Source organism: Nannospalax galili, unplaced genomic scaffold (genome assembly GCF_000622305.1).
Source record: "Nannospalax galili isolate Female #2095 unplaced genomic scaffold, S.galili_v1.0 scaffold46, whole genome shotgun sequence".
In the NCBI taxonomy this organism is placed as follows: Eukaryota; Metazoa; Chordata; class Mammalia; order Rodentia; family Spalacidae; genus Nannospalax; species Nannospalax galili.
Window position 1 is genome coordinate 1,759,149 of NW_008355790.1, and position 15,835 is coordinate 1,774,983.

Here is a 15,835-nt window from a genome sequence, read left to right on the forward strand (position 1 = left end):
AGGGAGGGAGGGGAGAAGGATCATAAAGACATGCCTGATTATCAAAGGCATGATCCAGTCCTTTTTGCAATGCCCATCAAGTCTGCAGATCACACACACACACACACACACACACACACACACACACACACTCATAGTTTCTCTCACACATCCCAGGTGCAGAACTCTGTCACACTCTGCTTCGAACAGTCATTATCATTTTCTGAAATGGGGAAAATATTCCAAATCCTTAGTAAAGGAGAAAATATTTCAAAACCTTGATAATCTTCCCTCAGAAAACTATCTAGTCTAATGCCAGAGCAAAACCTTTCCTAACTGGGAAACATAAGAATGCATGCCATGAATCAGGTGTACGTGGCCACCAGGTGCTGGTCATGACACTTCCCACTGACCCCACTGCTCCAGTCACGCAGACGGCTCTCCGGGCACCCAGAGCACAGGGAATGCACCGTCCCTTGTCTCTCTTTGCTGTTGCTGGTCTACCATTAGCTACCAGGTGACGCTGTCTCTCTCATTCCAGAATCTCATTTGGGATTAAAACACACCCCAAGTTCAGAGCTCCTTCCTCTCCCCTGCCTTAGCCTTTTCTTGCTATGCTTCTCTGATGCCCATATTTCCCTTCATTTTGTCACCGCAGATGGTTATTTACCTGCTGTCTCTCTCACTGAACTACAAGGTCTTGGAGAATATAGATGGGAAATTTTCAATTTTACATCTTCCCAGCGCAGTGCGTCACACACAGCTGTTCAAAGGCATCTGTTGAAGGAACGGATTCCAGTGAGAGTTTTATTTAAAGCATCTGTTTGCAGAAAAGTCTTCAACCTAATTCATCACTACCGTGTTTGTTTTCACAGTACTCACAGCTAATTTTAAGGATTTTAAAAAAAAGCTTTGCCCCAGGCCTAAAAGGAATAAAGTTTTGCAACTCCTTTTACTATGTCACATTATGGCAAAGATGATATAGAGTATCTTCTTATTAATTATTTTTCAGTTCATTTCTAATTATAATTCATGTTAGCTTGCCAAGCTATGTCATTCAATACAATCAACTTTTCACAAGGAATGCTTTAAATGAAAAATTTTTGCAGGCCATAAAAGTAAGTCAACAACAAATTTGCTGTGATATAACTGATATTTCACTCAGTTTCTTCAACTACTCTAGCTCTTGTGAAAAACTAAAATACAATTTTCCTCATTCTGGATCCGAGCATGGTGGTATACACCTGCAAGGTGAGGCTGAAGGGGGAGGATCACAAGTTAGGACCACAAGGTTGAGGCCAGCCTGGATTTCATGCTGACACCATCTCAGAAACAAGAGGTTCTGCATTCTTTTGATAATTCACAACAAATACTCAAATGCTTTTATTTACTTAACTGATTTCTTATTATGGCAATAAATTCTTCCCATCCAAGTAGTAGTATTGATCCACTTCTGAGAAGCGTATCCTAAGCCCCTAATTGCTATTCTGAGGCTGTCTGCCTTACCTTTGACCTGAGATACTGAGGAAGTGCTGAGCCTCAGCCCAGTGCTCTTGTTTACCACGCTCAAGCAGCTACCTAACAAGCAAAGGCTGGCTATAGTTAATTCATATCCACATTCAACCCTGATATCTTTCCCTTAATAGAAATTTTAGGATTTAAAATCTAATATAAAAAATCACTTACTACACAATTCAAATAATATTTTAATTAATAGTTTAATTAACTGAACTTAATTTCAGCAAGACAGACTACAATCACTGGAGAAACTTCCAATTGTATTTTTATCTGGTTTTTCATTTACCAATGCACTCAGATGTATCTCATTCAGGAGTAACTTAATTCCCCAAAGTGCATTTTATCAACCTTTATAGCAGCTCAAAAATTTGATAATACTATACATAATCTTCAGAATAGAGATTTGGGGTTACATTTTAGATCATACTAATGTTGTCTTGGAACCTACCAAAAGAATGATTTGACCCAACAGTTCAACACCCAAAAAGCAAGCAATTTAAAATTAGGCACAGGACTTGGGTAGACATTTTTCCTCATGAAAAGATGTTCTGTCTCACTATAGTAATTAGGAAAAGTCGAATAAAAACCCATAATGAGATATCCCTCACATCTATTAGGACAACTCTTATCAAAAGTAACAAAGGACAAGCCAGGCATGGTAGACAAGCCTTAATTCCAGCATTCAGGAGGCAGAGGCAGGCCAATCTCTGTGAGATGGAGGCCAGCCTGGTCTACACAGGGAGTTCCAGGACAGCTGGGGCTATAGGGAGACCCTGTCTCAAAAAGACAAAAAGAAAAAAATCACAGATGCTGGTAAAGGTGTAAAGAAAATGGAACCCTTGTGTATTTTTGTTGGGAATGTGAAAATGTGGAAAATAGTTTGGTGGCTCTTCAAAATGTTAAGCATAGAATTACCATTATCACCTGGCAGTTTCACTGGATTGAAAGAATTGCAAGGCCTCCAACCAGTATTTTACAACAATGTTCATAGCATCATTATAGTATCCCAAAGGTAATAACCCCAGTGTCTGGTGATAGAGGTATGTATTAACTAAATGTGGGAACAGTCTTAAAAAGGGATGAATTCTGACACATGGTAGAGCACAGATGAACCAGGAAAATATTCTGCTAAGTGAGGTAAGTCAGAAAGAAAAGGCCAAATACTATATGATTCTGCTAATGTGAGTAGTCAAATTCACTGAGGCAGAAAGTAGAATGTAGTTTCCAGGGCTGAGGAAAATGGAGTTACTGTTAAATGTGAACAGAGTTTCTGGTTGAGATGAATTTTTTAAAAAAGCCTGGAAATGATTAGTGGGTGATTGTTACCCAACATTGTAAATGAACTTAACACTACTGAACTGTCCACTTAAAGATGATTGCAAGGGCAAATTTTATTATGTAAATTTCACGATTAAAAAACAGAATGACTAGGCATGCATTTATTAAGTCAGCACTTGCTATCATTGTTTTCTTCAGTTTCTCTCTCTCTCTCTCTCTCTCTCTCTCTCTCTGATGAATGGTAATCATTCTTAATTCAGGTAACTTAAAGTAGTCATTATAGCCAAACACACACACACACACACACACACACACACACACACACACACACCCCACACTAAGATAAAACGGCAATAATGCATTTTTAAATTAAGTAAAGGCCAATTTCATAGTGATGTCCTTTCAAGCCATCTGAGAAGAAAGCTCCACTAATCACAAGAAGAACTAAGTTCTCTCCACATAAGCCTTAGGGGAGGAACTTAGAGCAGGAGCACTTATTCAGGGTTGTAACACCATCTACCCCAAGGGAAAGGGAAGTAGAGAGTGCAGAAACTATCAAGCCTTAGCCACATCAGTTTTCCTTGGTGACAAAAGGCACCAGACAGTAGCTCAACACACTGCAGCTGCATGTGGAAAGATCATGGGAAAATGCCACCACCAACAAAACAGCATATGGTTTTATGCCTGTTTTAAATGTACTAAGAATCTAGTTTTTTTAAACAAGATATATACACTTGATCAAAAGGCTGTCCCATGCTCACTGTGGCTTCCCTGACTAGATGTAATAAATTGGTGTAGCCCAGGGATTCATAGGCAATGTATTGTGGCTGCTGGAACCATCTTTTTAGTTGCCTAATGTGTGATGCTGTTTTCCCTGTGTGGATGGCTTGGGTTCCTAACAGTGGGGAATGCAGGTCATTCAGACACCTACCTAACTCAAATCCAACCGCATCACTTTTCTTCCCTGTTATATCTCCCTCTTCACTTAGTGCTGCATAAACACCCAACTAAATGACTCACTGAATATCAAAACAATCAGCTGTTTCTGTTGAGTGCCCTCCTACATCATGTCTACCAAATTGTAACCTTTCAAGAATTACAAAAAATAGGCCAGGAATGGTGGTATATGTCTTTAATCCCAGCACTCGGGAGACAGAGGCAAGTAGATCTCTGTTGAGTTCAAAGCCAGCCTGGTCTACACAGTGAGTTCCAGGCCATCCAGGGCTACATAGCAAGACCCTGTCTCAAAAAAACAAAACAAGCGGCCTGGAGAGATGATTCATGATTAAGAGCAGTGGCTGCTCTTGCAGAGGACCCATATTTGGTTCCCAGCACTGACATGGAAGATAACAACCGTCCCTAATTCCAGTTCCAGGGGACCCAATGTGTGGACTGCACACATATGGTGCACTTACATACATGCAGGCAAAACATTCATACACGTAAAATGAAAATAAATACTTTTTAATGTAAAAGAACTCTAAAAAATGTTATGATACATTTTAAGCCTCCTGTACAGAGCAAGTCCTCTCCTACAATATTTTCAACGCACCCTAAATGTACATCAGTATGACCACACCCCAAAGTGGAAGGGCAGTTCATCTACATCCCCTACTGGCACCTCCTTTGCTGACTCCCCAAGTTTCCACCTTCACTCTACAATGGAGAAAAGAAAGGGGAGCAGTAGCATGGTGGGTTCTTGGGAGACCCAGGATATCCCACATTCCCAGGTGCATGACCTTGGGACAAGCCTCATGTCTGACTTCCCTGTTCCAGCTCTTCCTTCCTGCTTAAAGGTCCTTAACTTAAAAGGTGAGCTCAACAGTACATAGAAGTTAAATTCTCCATAAAGCAAAAATCCCAACATCCCAAGAAAGAGTCAATACAGATTTGCCTTCTTGATTATTATTTTAATGTGAGATTATGGTTTCCTGTTTTTCTGTCAGTTGCAAATCCCTAAACTGACTAGAATTCACTTAAAACTAATCTGCAGTGTTTTTATTGGAAGAAAGTAATCAGGAAAGCTCTGCCCCACTGAGCAGCTGGGAATTTTGTTGCTAAAGGTTTGGTTTAGTCTTTATTTTTCTAGCTGTTGGCCTGGCTAACATGATTCCATGAAGGTCGCATTTAATCTTGCAGCAGAAAGCTACCTAAGCACTTCTGAGGTTGGCTTCAGTAAAAATAAATTGCCTTGGCTCTGTGGACAGGTCTGTCACTTCAGCCCAACAATTATAGTCAAAGGGAACAAATGAAGGCAGCCACAAAATACTGCACTTGATATCAAAACAATTTCACTGCACATGTTACAAGCTCAAAGTGTTTGTTAATAACAATAACAGAGGTACAGTTAATCGAGAACCCACAGAGAAAGTAGCAGCTCTCAAATGCCTACCTCCAGTTTGTCACAAAATATATTTATGTACACACGAAGGTATAAGTCTCACCACTGGGACTGAAATGCCAGATTCTTTTTAAAAGTCTGAGTACAAAGGAGAAAAGCCAAATAACTTTTGACCTTCTAGGTACTGAACTTCAAATACATAGTGACAAGTCCCCATGCAAGTTGACGAGACCCAATGCCTGCGTGCTCCATACATATACCATTATGTTTCTACCACAAAGCAGACCTGTGCTATCCCTTCTGAGCTGAATTTCAGCCTTCTGAGCTATCCTTTGCTTTAAAGTGAAAATCAAAGCAACAAATATTTATCTAGTTCTTACTGTGTATCAAGTATCAGTGAGGAATGCAAAGAAACACATGATCCTGGCTCTCAAATAACGTACCACAGAGGCGAAATGAAAAACTTTAAATAACCAAAGGTTTTCACAACACACCAAGAGGCTAGCAAACACTCAAGATATACAGTTAGTGGCATAGGAACAGTGCATGTCCTGTGCTGCTTCTGAAGGAATTCAGAATATTTTGTTTTGTTTTGTTTTCAGCTGAAGAAATCAACTAAGGCTTATAAGGAGAGGCAAAAGGAGATGCAGTTCTGACTAAAGCAGACCACTCTGCCTGCTTTCTTTCAGGCTTTCAGGACTAAATCCCAATTTAAACTGTCCCAGGTATTTCTCCCTGTCCCTGCCTCTGTCCCTGTCCCTGTCCCTGTCCCTGCCCCATCCCTGTCCCTGCCCCGTCCCTTCCCCTGTCCCTGTCCCTGCCCTGCCCCTGCCCCTGTCCCTGCCCCTGCCCCTGTCCCTGCCCTGCCCCTGCCCCTGTCCCTGTCCCTGCCCCTGTCCCTTCCCCTGTCCCTGTCACTGCCCCATCCCTGCCCCTGCCCATTCCTGTCCCTGTTCCTTGGTATATCTAGATCAGGGATCCTTGGGCATCCTTTCTCGGGTGCTGGCTGCCTTTTAGCCTCTTACTGGCAGGGATCCTCCAGTCTCTGCCTCCCCAGTGCTGGGATTACAACTGTGTGTCCACCATATCTGGCTTTTTACATAAGTGCTAAGGATCAAACTCAGGTCTTCATGCTGGTGTAGAAGGTACCATCTCCCCAGCCCCGCTCTTTGTGTCTTTCTTCATTTCCTTGTCCTGCACCATCTAATATGGTGGCTAGCCACATGTGTATGCTGAACACTTAGAATGTAGCTAGGTTGAATTAAGACATGGGACAGGCTAAAAAGTGACATACTGGGTTTTGAAGGCTTAGTATGAAAAAGGAATGTAAAGTTTTTGTGCTAATGATATTGAAATGCTAACATTTTTGGAAATAATGGGTTAAACAGATTTTATTATTAAAATTATTTTACTTGTTTCTTTTTACTTTTCTAATATAGGTACTAAAAATAGGAAATAAACACATGACTTACATTGTATTTGTACTAGATAGTATTGTCCTAACCAATTCTTTTTCTTTTTTTTTTTTTCTTCCTTCCTTTTCGGTTTTGTCCTTTAGTCTCTAAACTAGTAAATGGTTACACCCAACCCTAGCTCCATCATAATGCAAAAATAACTCTATATTCATAAAGGAAGTATTTTGATTGGAAAATCTACAGAGGTTAGGAAACTAGTAAAATAGCCATAGGAGGAGGGGTTTTATGGGAAGGGAGTAATATAAAGGAAGAAGTGGGAATAATAGAGTAGGGAGAGGTAAATGGGGTGGGGAATGGGAGGGCAGGGTAGAGGAGGGAGTATGGGAAGGCATAAATAACACAAAAGGCCTTTAGGAAAAGCCATGTGGAAACCTACCTCTATAGAAGCTTCTTAATGTATACATATATGCAATATGAAAAGAGATTAAAAGGAGTTACCCTGTAACAAGGGGATATTGTACCTACTAGACACCATAGGTTAGCAAAGAAAAAGTTCAATTTCAGGCATGGACTCCTCCTTTTGAAGCTATTGACCAGCGGTCCCATGGACCCTCAAACAAGAGTGGTCATTGCCCCTGCTCTTGGTTACCCGCCAGAAATTAACAGTAAAATCATATTGCTGAAGGCATCACATACATGAATTGTAGAACAAATAAGGAGAAATCAAGCTGGTGCTGACTCAAAGCTTCCTCTCTACTGATCAGCTTTCATAGTGCTGAAAAGTACTGTACATGCTACCAGAAGAGGTGAACATGGACCTTGCCCAGCTGAGAATCCTACAAACTACAACAACAACTGGCCTGACAAGATAAACCCACTGGTGCCCTTTTGGCATGAAAGTTGTTGGAATAACCAACCACTTTCTTATTCGATTTGAGATCTACTTCACAGGATAGAACCCATACCTAACACTGATACCAGACCTAGGAACCTGCGGCTAAACAGGCCACAGGTTATAGGGGAGAGCCTACTAATATCATTCTGCTAAATAGACATAGTATTAAACCAGCTCCTAATGACTTATTATATTCAGAGATTAATGCATCTCTCAACTCTCAACAGAAGCTTCCTGATGCAGCAGATGGTGATTAATGCAGAGACCCACAACTGGCCAATGTGCAGAGAATGAAAGACTACAGAGTGCTTATCCTTGAATAGGACACCTATATCAAACTTCTGCCTCCCAAGGTTCAGGGATGGTTACAGAAGAGGGGGCAGAAAGATTGTAAGAACCAAAGGTGGTGGATGACCACAAGAAAACAGAGTTTTCTAGACAGCTAGGCGGTTACTCATATGAACTCACAGCAGCAGTGACAGCATGCACAAGTCCCACATAAGCTCAAGCCAGACAAAAATCCCAGCAAAGAAGTGGGGAAGTGGATAGGAAACCCCAATCCTAGCTGAGGAAGTATTAGCAACTGATAGCTGCTGGGAGAGGGAGAGTTGGTTTTCTTTAAAGGTGTAACACTGGATAGGCTAACCAGGCTCGAGTGGATGGACCCAAATCAAAGGACACTTTGGGACACAATTTTTACTCAATAGGCCTTAAAAAAATTGTGCATGTGTGTGTGTGTGTGTGTGTGTGTGTGTGTGTGTGTAATGGAGTGCATGAAATCAGGTGTGGGAGGTGGTACAGGGGTGCAGATAAGGGAGAGAGGGTCTAAATATGATAAAAATATATTGTATGAAATTTGCACAATTCAATCAAAAAAACTTTTAAAATGTTTTCCCAGCATTTTTAACATTGCATAAACAAAATACACAATTTTAGACTAGGGGCACAATTTCATAACTTTTTTCCCACCCAACCAACATATGTCATAAATATTTTCATCATTAAATGCTATCCAAAAATTAAAATTTTATAAACTACCTATTCTCTGGACGTACCATAATTTATATGTATTTCTCTTGCTGGATATTCAGATTGTTTTCAAGTTTCCATGTAACAAAAGCCAATTCAATAAACATCTTTATATGTAAATCTTTGTTCTAACCTCTAGTTACTTCAAGGAAGTAAGTTCTTAGAAGCCTGTTTATTGGAACATAAAGTTTAAGTCTTGTTTGTTTCTGTTGATGTTTGTTTTGTTTTATGCTTTGAGACAAAGTCTCACTATATATCCCAAACTAGCCTAGAACTATGTAACCCAAGCTGGCCTCAAATTTGCAACAATCCTCCTGCCTCATTCTTCCAGGTATTAGGATGGCAGGCACTACCATGCACTACCAAGTCTGACTTGAAAGCTTGACATTTTAAAGACTTTAAGCATATACCACTAAAGTAATTACAGAAAGTTTCTCTCAGTGTAAAATCTCAACTACATTGCAAAGTACTAAGTTTTCCAACAGTGAGTGACCTGTGGTGCCCAATCACAACACTCACAGTTCAATCTTCACCTGAGCCATTTATAAGAAAGATACGAGGGCAGAGGAGTTGGAGGGGGACTGGGAGGAATGGAAATGGTGCAAAGACTATACTCATGTATGATGATCACACAAAAAAATTTTAAATTAATAAAAAAAGAAAGAAAGCACAACTGACCATTCTGGTTTCCTGATTCTATATGTACCCCTGTGATCTGACAAAATTAAAACAGGGAGGGTGGCCCAAGAAAGCTAATACAGTGTGTCTGATGTACTGTATTGTCCTGCATCTTCCTCTTGCTGCCATGATTGTCTCTAGGGCAATTTAAGCTTAAGCCTGGGACCTTGCATTATGGGTATCAGTCCCTCCATCCCCAAACTGTACTTCAACACCAGTACCTAAGGCAACTTCAACCATGCCCAAGTGACAGTCACCTATGGGTCCACGTTAACTTGCATAAAGTCAGCTTCTGCCTTTCCCCATCCAATTCTATCCTCACTGGGATAAAAAGGTCTAGTCCCTATTTTACAAAAGAAAACAGAAGAAAAAAAAAAGACATGAAGTTGGGATGGGTAAGGAGAAGGGGGTCGATCTGGAAAGAATTAGAGGAAAGAGTCATGGTGAGTATGATCAACATACACGGTATGAAATTCTCAAAGAATTAATAATTTTTTTAAAAGGTCTAACTCCAAAGACAAAAGCAGAGGAATCTTCAGTTTTTCAACTGACCCTTGAGTATTAACTAACTACCAACTTGCTCCCCTTCCATCCTTTAGTTCCATAATCTAGTTAGGGCTTTACGCCGAAAGATTTTCTGAAATTTAACTTAGTGGTATATGCTTAAAGTCTTTAAAAAGTTAAACTTTCAAGCCAGATGTGCTGATGCATAGACAGCCATTCTACCTGCCTGGTCGCCTTTCAGCTTTCACCTAATTCTCTCTCCATCGCCCTATCTATCAAGTCTCCCTTGGTCACACCCTCCAATTCCACCAGCCTACTAGCTCCACATGTAGGTGTTAGGATACTCTTCTCACTGCTCTACCTTTTCTCATCTTTAGTAAATCTAGGATAAGGAGAAAAATTAAAAGTAACAGGATGTTAACTAAAATAAAGCAATTTGTACATGGCTCCTCACTCAAAATGCTGATCAAATGGAATGGGGGTAAATCTCACTCATGGGTACAAGACAGCCTCTTCTATCTACAAAGGACTTCTTTGGATCTTCCACAAAACACAGTCAAAAGCTCAATAAGAGCAAGTTACAATGTAAATTCACTTTCCTTTGATCACATTAAGTATGTGAGTATCAGATGCTGTTACACAGATAGCCACAGATTGCTAAGTACACTTGAAAGTAATTATTTATGAAAATTACATGGGAAGTACTTAACTCTCAAAAAATGTTTGTTTAATGAAAACTGGACAGGCTTTTATCACACAAAATCTTAAATTAAGATCTTTGTTCAACTACATTGGTTGGGCCCTTGGGGAAAAAAAAAATGCTTCAAAAGACCTGCAAGAGCTCTCTGTTTCTAATATGGAGAGATTCTTAGCTCAACTCTAGTTCTTTATGGCTTATCAGAGCTGCATACTGAGCTGATAAAACAGACTATAAGCCAGAAGAGAAACAAAACAATACAGAATTTAAAAAAAAAAAAAAAAAAAACCATCATGACTCTTTGTGACCTTCCCACACAGACACACACAAAAAAACCCCAACATCCTACAATATTGTCTTCCTAGACTCTTTAAAATTGAAAAGTCAGGCTGGAGAGATGGTTCAGTGGTTAAGAGCATTGACTGCTCTTGCAGAGGACCCAGGTTTGATTCCCAGCACCCACATGGTGGCTAACAACCATCTGTAACTCCAGTTCCAGGGGATCCCAACACTCCCTTCTGACCTCCACAGGCACTGCATGACACAGGTGCACTTACATACATGCAGGCAATACACTCACGCACATGAAATGAAAATAAACAAATAAAATATTTTTTAAGATGAAACTAAAATGGGAAAATCAAAGTAGCACAACCATGACATCAATACCATTTTGATACGGCAAGCAAGGTTAACATGGACAGCACCAACACAGAGTGATCCCTATTCAAAGCAGTATGTACAATGTGGAAAAAAGTTCCTTTGCTTGCTCGCTTGTTTGCTTGGCATGGCCTCTCAGCCAAGGTCAAGATCAAAGACTTTCCCTGGGAAGAGATCCTTGACTTAGTAGTTCTTTACTTTGCCTGGCCCAACTGAGGGAGGCTGGGGTTAGAGATCTGGCACATACTGGAAAACAAGAGGCTTATAATGGGGGCAGGGCACAGAGGCATGGAGAGAAAGATATTGCAGTGAATCCTAAAATCAAAAGGATTCTCAATGGTTTCTGAAAGTTCCCTTCCTGGCATCATTTAATAACAAACATTCTCTAAGGATGGCAGGACTAGCTGGCCACATTTTATAGAAATTAAGGTCCCAAAGGGAAGGGACTGAAGAGTTAGCAAAAGAGCTAAAAGTCCACTCCAAAGCTTGGGGTGTAGCTTAGAGACAGAGTACTTGTTTAGTATGCTAAAGGCCCTGAGTTCAATCCAGGACACATACATATGAATGTGTGTGTGTGTCTGTATGTCTATGTATATATACACACATACATATATGTGTATATTTATATTGTTTGAAATAAAGTAATTCAAAAAAAGTAATTTTGGTCATTATATATGCATAGATCTTGAAATAAAATGATCTGTATATATGTAATATGTATTTATATGCATATAAATTATATATGTATATATGCATAATATATAGTGAATTTCAGGCTTCTGAGCCTATGCACCTTCCTCCGTACAGAGCACTATACATCATCAGTTGTCCACAAATATTTGATGAACAAGTTTATGGATTACTACCTTTAACTATTTACTTAAAGTAATTGCATGGTGTTCCTGGATCCCCAGTAGAACTCAAAATTCTGTGGTAAAGTCCTCTGTTGGTTCGGTAACTCGGGACTGTGAGTTTAACATGGACCTGCCCAGAGTATCAGCACACCAGGTCTCTCCATGTTTGGGTAGAATGGGATTACTTAGACTTGATGAGACTCGCTTTCTCAAGTGAACCAGGGGAAGTCACAGGTGTTTGAGTAGCAAAAAACAGGTACATGAAGGCTTCCTCAGTGAATAGTTTGTTTCAGAAAGACTATACAAAGATGGACCTTATAAAGGATAGAATCAACTTAAAGGGTTCCCTGATGGTCAAAGGCTGGAGATCACAGACTGGCTTCTTGTTCTGAATCTAGAAAGGGCCTCGAGGAAACTTCAGGACAAGGCTACTAGTGGGCATCAGCTGCCCAGGGGATGTATTTCTGGGCTGTGTGTCTTCCTTGGTATTTTGTTTAAAAATAATGGCTTCAGATTTAAATCTAGCACCTATAATTTATTATTCTTTTGTAGCTAAATCAAAGCTTAATCAAACCTCCTTAGTTGACTTTTCTAGAGGCTACCATGCTCACCATAAGAACGACTCAGTTCAGTCCTTAATGCATTAAGGTGACATTCTAAATGAAATACAATCTACAGTAGTCAAAAAACAGGGCACGAATAGGGCAGGCAGAGATAGAAAGTCCTCCTCATCTCCAGTCCCTTGGAGGAAGGAACACTGGTTGCCACACAGATAAAAAGAATTGGTTTTATTGTTAATTAATAGTAAATGTTAATTCACAGCAATTTGTGCTGTGTGGGATGGGTAAACAGACACAATGATGATAAAAATTCAGACCAAAGCACAGTAAGACCTGAGGTCTACTTTATCTATTACAAAATGGCAAAACATCTTCTCCCTCATATGTGGATCTCCTTCTACAATGTATAGATATGTAAACAGCTGTAAGTGTGGGTGTAGTATAACATTTAGAAAGGCAACCAAAATAGGGTAATATAAGGTAATGAGGAAGGACAAAATGCAGGCAAAAGGACACATGAGTCATGAAGGAAGATATAAAGCTAAAAATTGTTTTTCTAGTTTCAACTCTGTCATTTTTTTTTTTGTGTGGTGGATAAGTACATAAAATGCAGTTGATAGTGAAAGTGTAAAACCCTAAGTGAAGCTCCCCAGCTTCAGAATAGCCATTCTAGCTATACAGACATTCACTGAGATGCACAGTTTGGGACTGGGCAAGTGACTGTTTGAGTGGCTGTGTTAATCTAACTGTGTGATGTATTTATTTGTGAGTTCATAACAGTAAAGAGATTTTTAAAAATTAAAAGGGGAAAATATACTTAACCAATCACTTCTTCCTATATCATGGCCTCCATAGATACCATTTAACTTTTCTTCTGCCACAAAAGAAGATTTCACAGACATATTTCACTGTTAAATATTTTCTTGATGCTTTACATATAATTATCCCATATTTAACTCCTCACTATTACTTAGTAAAGTAATTTTACAGAAGTAAAATTCCTAACTGCGGCTCCGCACTTTTTTTTTTAAAGACAGGGTCTCACTCTATAGCTCAGGCTGGCCTTGAAATCATGCTTTTCCTGATTATTTTCACCTTCTAATGTTGGGATTCTAAGTGTGTGCCACCACTCTCAGCTCTCTGGATTTTTTTTTTTAAGCCTTAAGAACAACAATTTAATAGAACTTAGAAAGTTAAAGCCTGACACATTTGTGGGTTGCTGTAACTTACACAATGTTCTTCCATACACAGTATTACAATTGTTCCCAAATAAAACCATATAAGCAAAATAGATTACCTTCCTTAGACTTACCCCCAAAAGTAATGACTATATTTATTTTTGGTTGTTGTCAGTTCACAGCTAGAATGCAACCTTTGTAGAATGTGAGGAGATGGTCCTTTTGGTTTCAGTTGAATCCACAGAGCCTAGCACTGTGTCTGGCACACAGTTGCTGTTCCACAAATGTTTGCTAAATGTATAAATAAATTATCTTCATTACTTTAAGTCTGTTTGGTAAAAGGCAGATAAGAGAACTGTGACCCAGATATCCTATTTACAGTTCAGTAATTTGCTCAATATCAAAAGAAAATTAACTGAAAATCCTCCAGAACAGCACAGCTTTTACTAAATAATGCTAAAAATAAAAATGTAGTGCCCTCCAGTAACTTGAGGAAACTGATATATATTAAATGTTCACTATCCAAAGTTTCAAGTCTTCCACCACCAAGTTTAAACAGCCTTCACTAGTTCTGTTATAATAAATATTTGCCTAACCAAGTATTTCAGGAGGTGGGAAAAGCAGGGTCATAGTTCACAGAGCTTTCAAGACTTTATGGCAAACCCTCCTTTACCTTAATTTGCTTCCAATTTGACTACAAACCCTCAGTTTTTAATAAAAATGACATTTTTACAGGTAAATCAGTCTGAAACATGTGGAATTATTCCTAATTTTTGAAGGTCAGCAGAAAAAAAAGACAATTCATTGAGAATTAAATATGTAAATGTTTAATTTTAAGAAGCAATTACAAATCATAACAGACAGGATCTCTTGGCTCTAAGAGCAGGCCAAAATCTAACTTCTTACACAACAAAGGAGGCTGTAAATGATAATCATTCACTAATTATACTGAAATTCTGGACTTTGCCCCATCAATCAATAGATGTTCCAAGTTACCCCCTAGTTGCCAAGTCCTAAATATTCCGTTTGCTTGGACCGGTCGTAGGAAAGACTGTTTCCAGGATTCTTTAAGTTTCTCTTTTTGTGCCACTATCCAAAATAGGGGGGGGGGGACGAACGGGAAAATCAGAGAATCCTGAACTTGTGTGAGTGACTAAGTTAAACAGTCACATTTGGAGCTCTGCCCTGGCCAAGCTGTGTACCTCTCTGTCTGCCATCAAGCCTTCCACCTTCTGTACACACAGCCTGTTTCCAGACCCCTGCCTGCACCTGCCCTTAAGCACCAGAAGCGCAAGCTGCTAACTTCAAATGTTATTTGCAGTCGACGTAAAAACTAATAAATGACTGCAGGCTTGCAGGCAACCTCGGCGATTCCTGAAAATCCTCAACAGGAAATGTAACTATCCTCCACCCTCCGGAGCCATTCATCAAGAGCAGCCAGAGTCCCAGTCACAGGGAGGCCAGTGGCAGAAGGCAAAGGCCAGCACTTTTCCTCTCTGAAAAGACATAACCAAGGACGAGGAGCACTAGCCAGTGCCCACACTGGAGGGAGGAGGGAGCGGGACACATCCCCAAGTTTCAAACGCAAGCAGGGAGTGCAAGCCAGCTCGCTACTTCGCGACAGCCTCGACTGCCAACCCCAGGGGTCGGCTTTACAGTCGACCACCACCGGTCTTGCCTCTACCGGCTGACCCCGGCCTCTCACCTGGTGCCCGAGCGCGGTCCTCGCTCCCGGCTGATGCTGCCAGCCTCCTTCCCTTTCCTGCTTCTAAGGGGCGAGGGGGTGAGGGTGGCAAAGGGTCCGGGACCCGAGGCCCAGAGGAGGTGCGGGCCGGGCGCTCCCGGGAGCGGCTGAGCGACGCCGGGGCCCTGTGCACTGGTGGAGGCTCGGCGGGCCACTCCAGGGCGCCGTCCCCCAGGTCGGGCGGCGGGGACCGGCCGGGCGCCGCGATTGGCCGCGGCCAGCATCGCTCGCTGGGAGAGCCGGGCCGGCGAGGCGGAAAGGAAGTAGCGGCCGCTGCTCTGCACCAACCGCGTTCGGCCGGCGGGCGAATGTCACCCGGCGCCGGGAGCGGGTCGGAGGGCACGGGGCGGGCACTCGGGTCCCCAGCGCGTCCCGGGGACCCCGAGGGCTCGCGGCCCCCACCCCACCCCGGCCCGGGGTGCCGCTCGGTCCCCGGAGGCTCCCCGCCCCCACCTCGCCCGCTCCGTAGCCGAGGCGGGTCAGGCCCAGCGCGCCAGGCCGAGAT

The 15,835-nt window shown here is 41.3% G+C and overlaps 1 protein-coding gene across 7 annotated transcripts in view; it reads right to left on the bottom strand.

Annotated features, from left to right (window-relative positions):
- Window positions 1–15,835, bottom strand: part of Irf2 (interferon regulatory factor 2) — a 100,594-nt gene that overhangs the window by 83,614 nt on the left and 1,145 nt on the right. Inside the window, exons 1-3 of one of the 7 annotated variants that reach the window (XM_008853568.3) lie at window positions 15,292–15,428; window positions 13,721–13,877; window positions 650–756 (exon numbers count right to left, since the gene is read on the bottom strand). The exons of 2 other annotated variants lie outside the window; for them this stretch is intronic. The gene's annotated coding sequence lies outside the window, so the exon portion shown is untranslated. Of the gene's footprint in view, window positions 1–649; window positions 757–13,720; window positions 13,878–15,291; window positions 15,429–15,835 lie in introns of those variants that run through there. 4 more of the 7 variants (XM_029556336.1, XM_017803327.2, XM_029556337.1 and 1 more) reach the window with 4 other exon arrangements.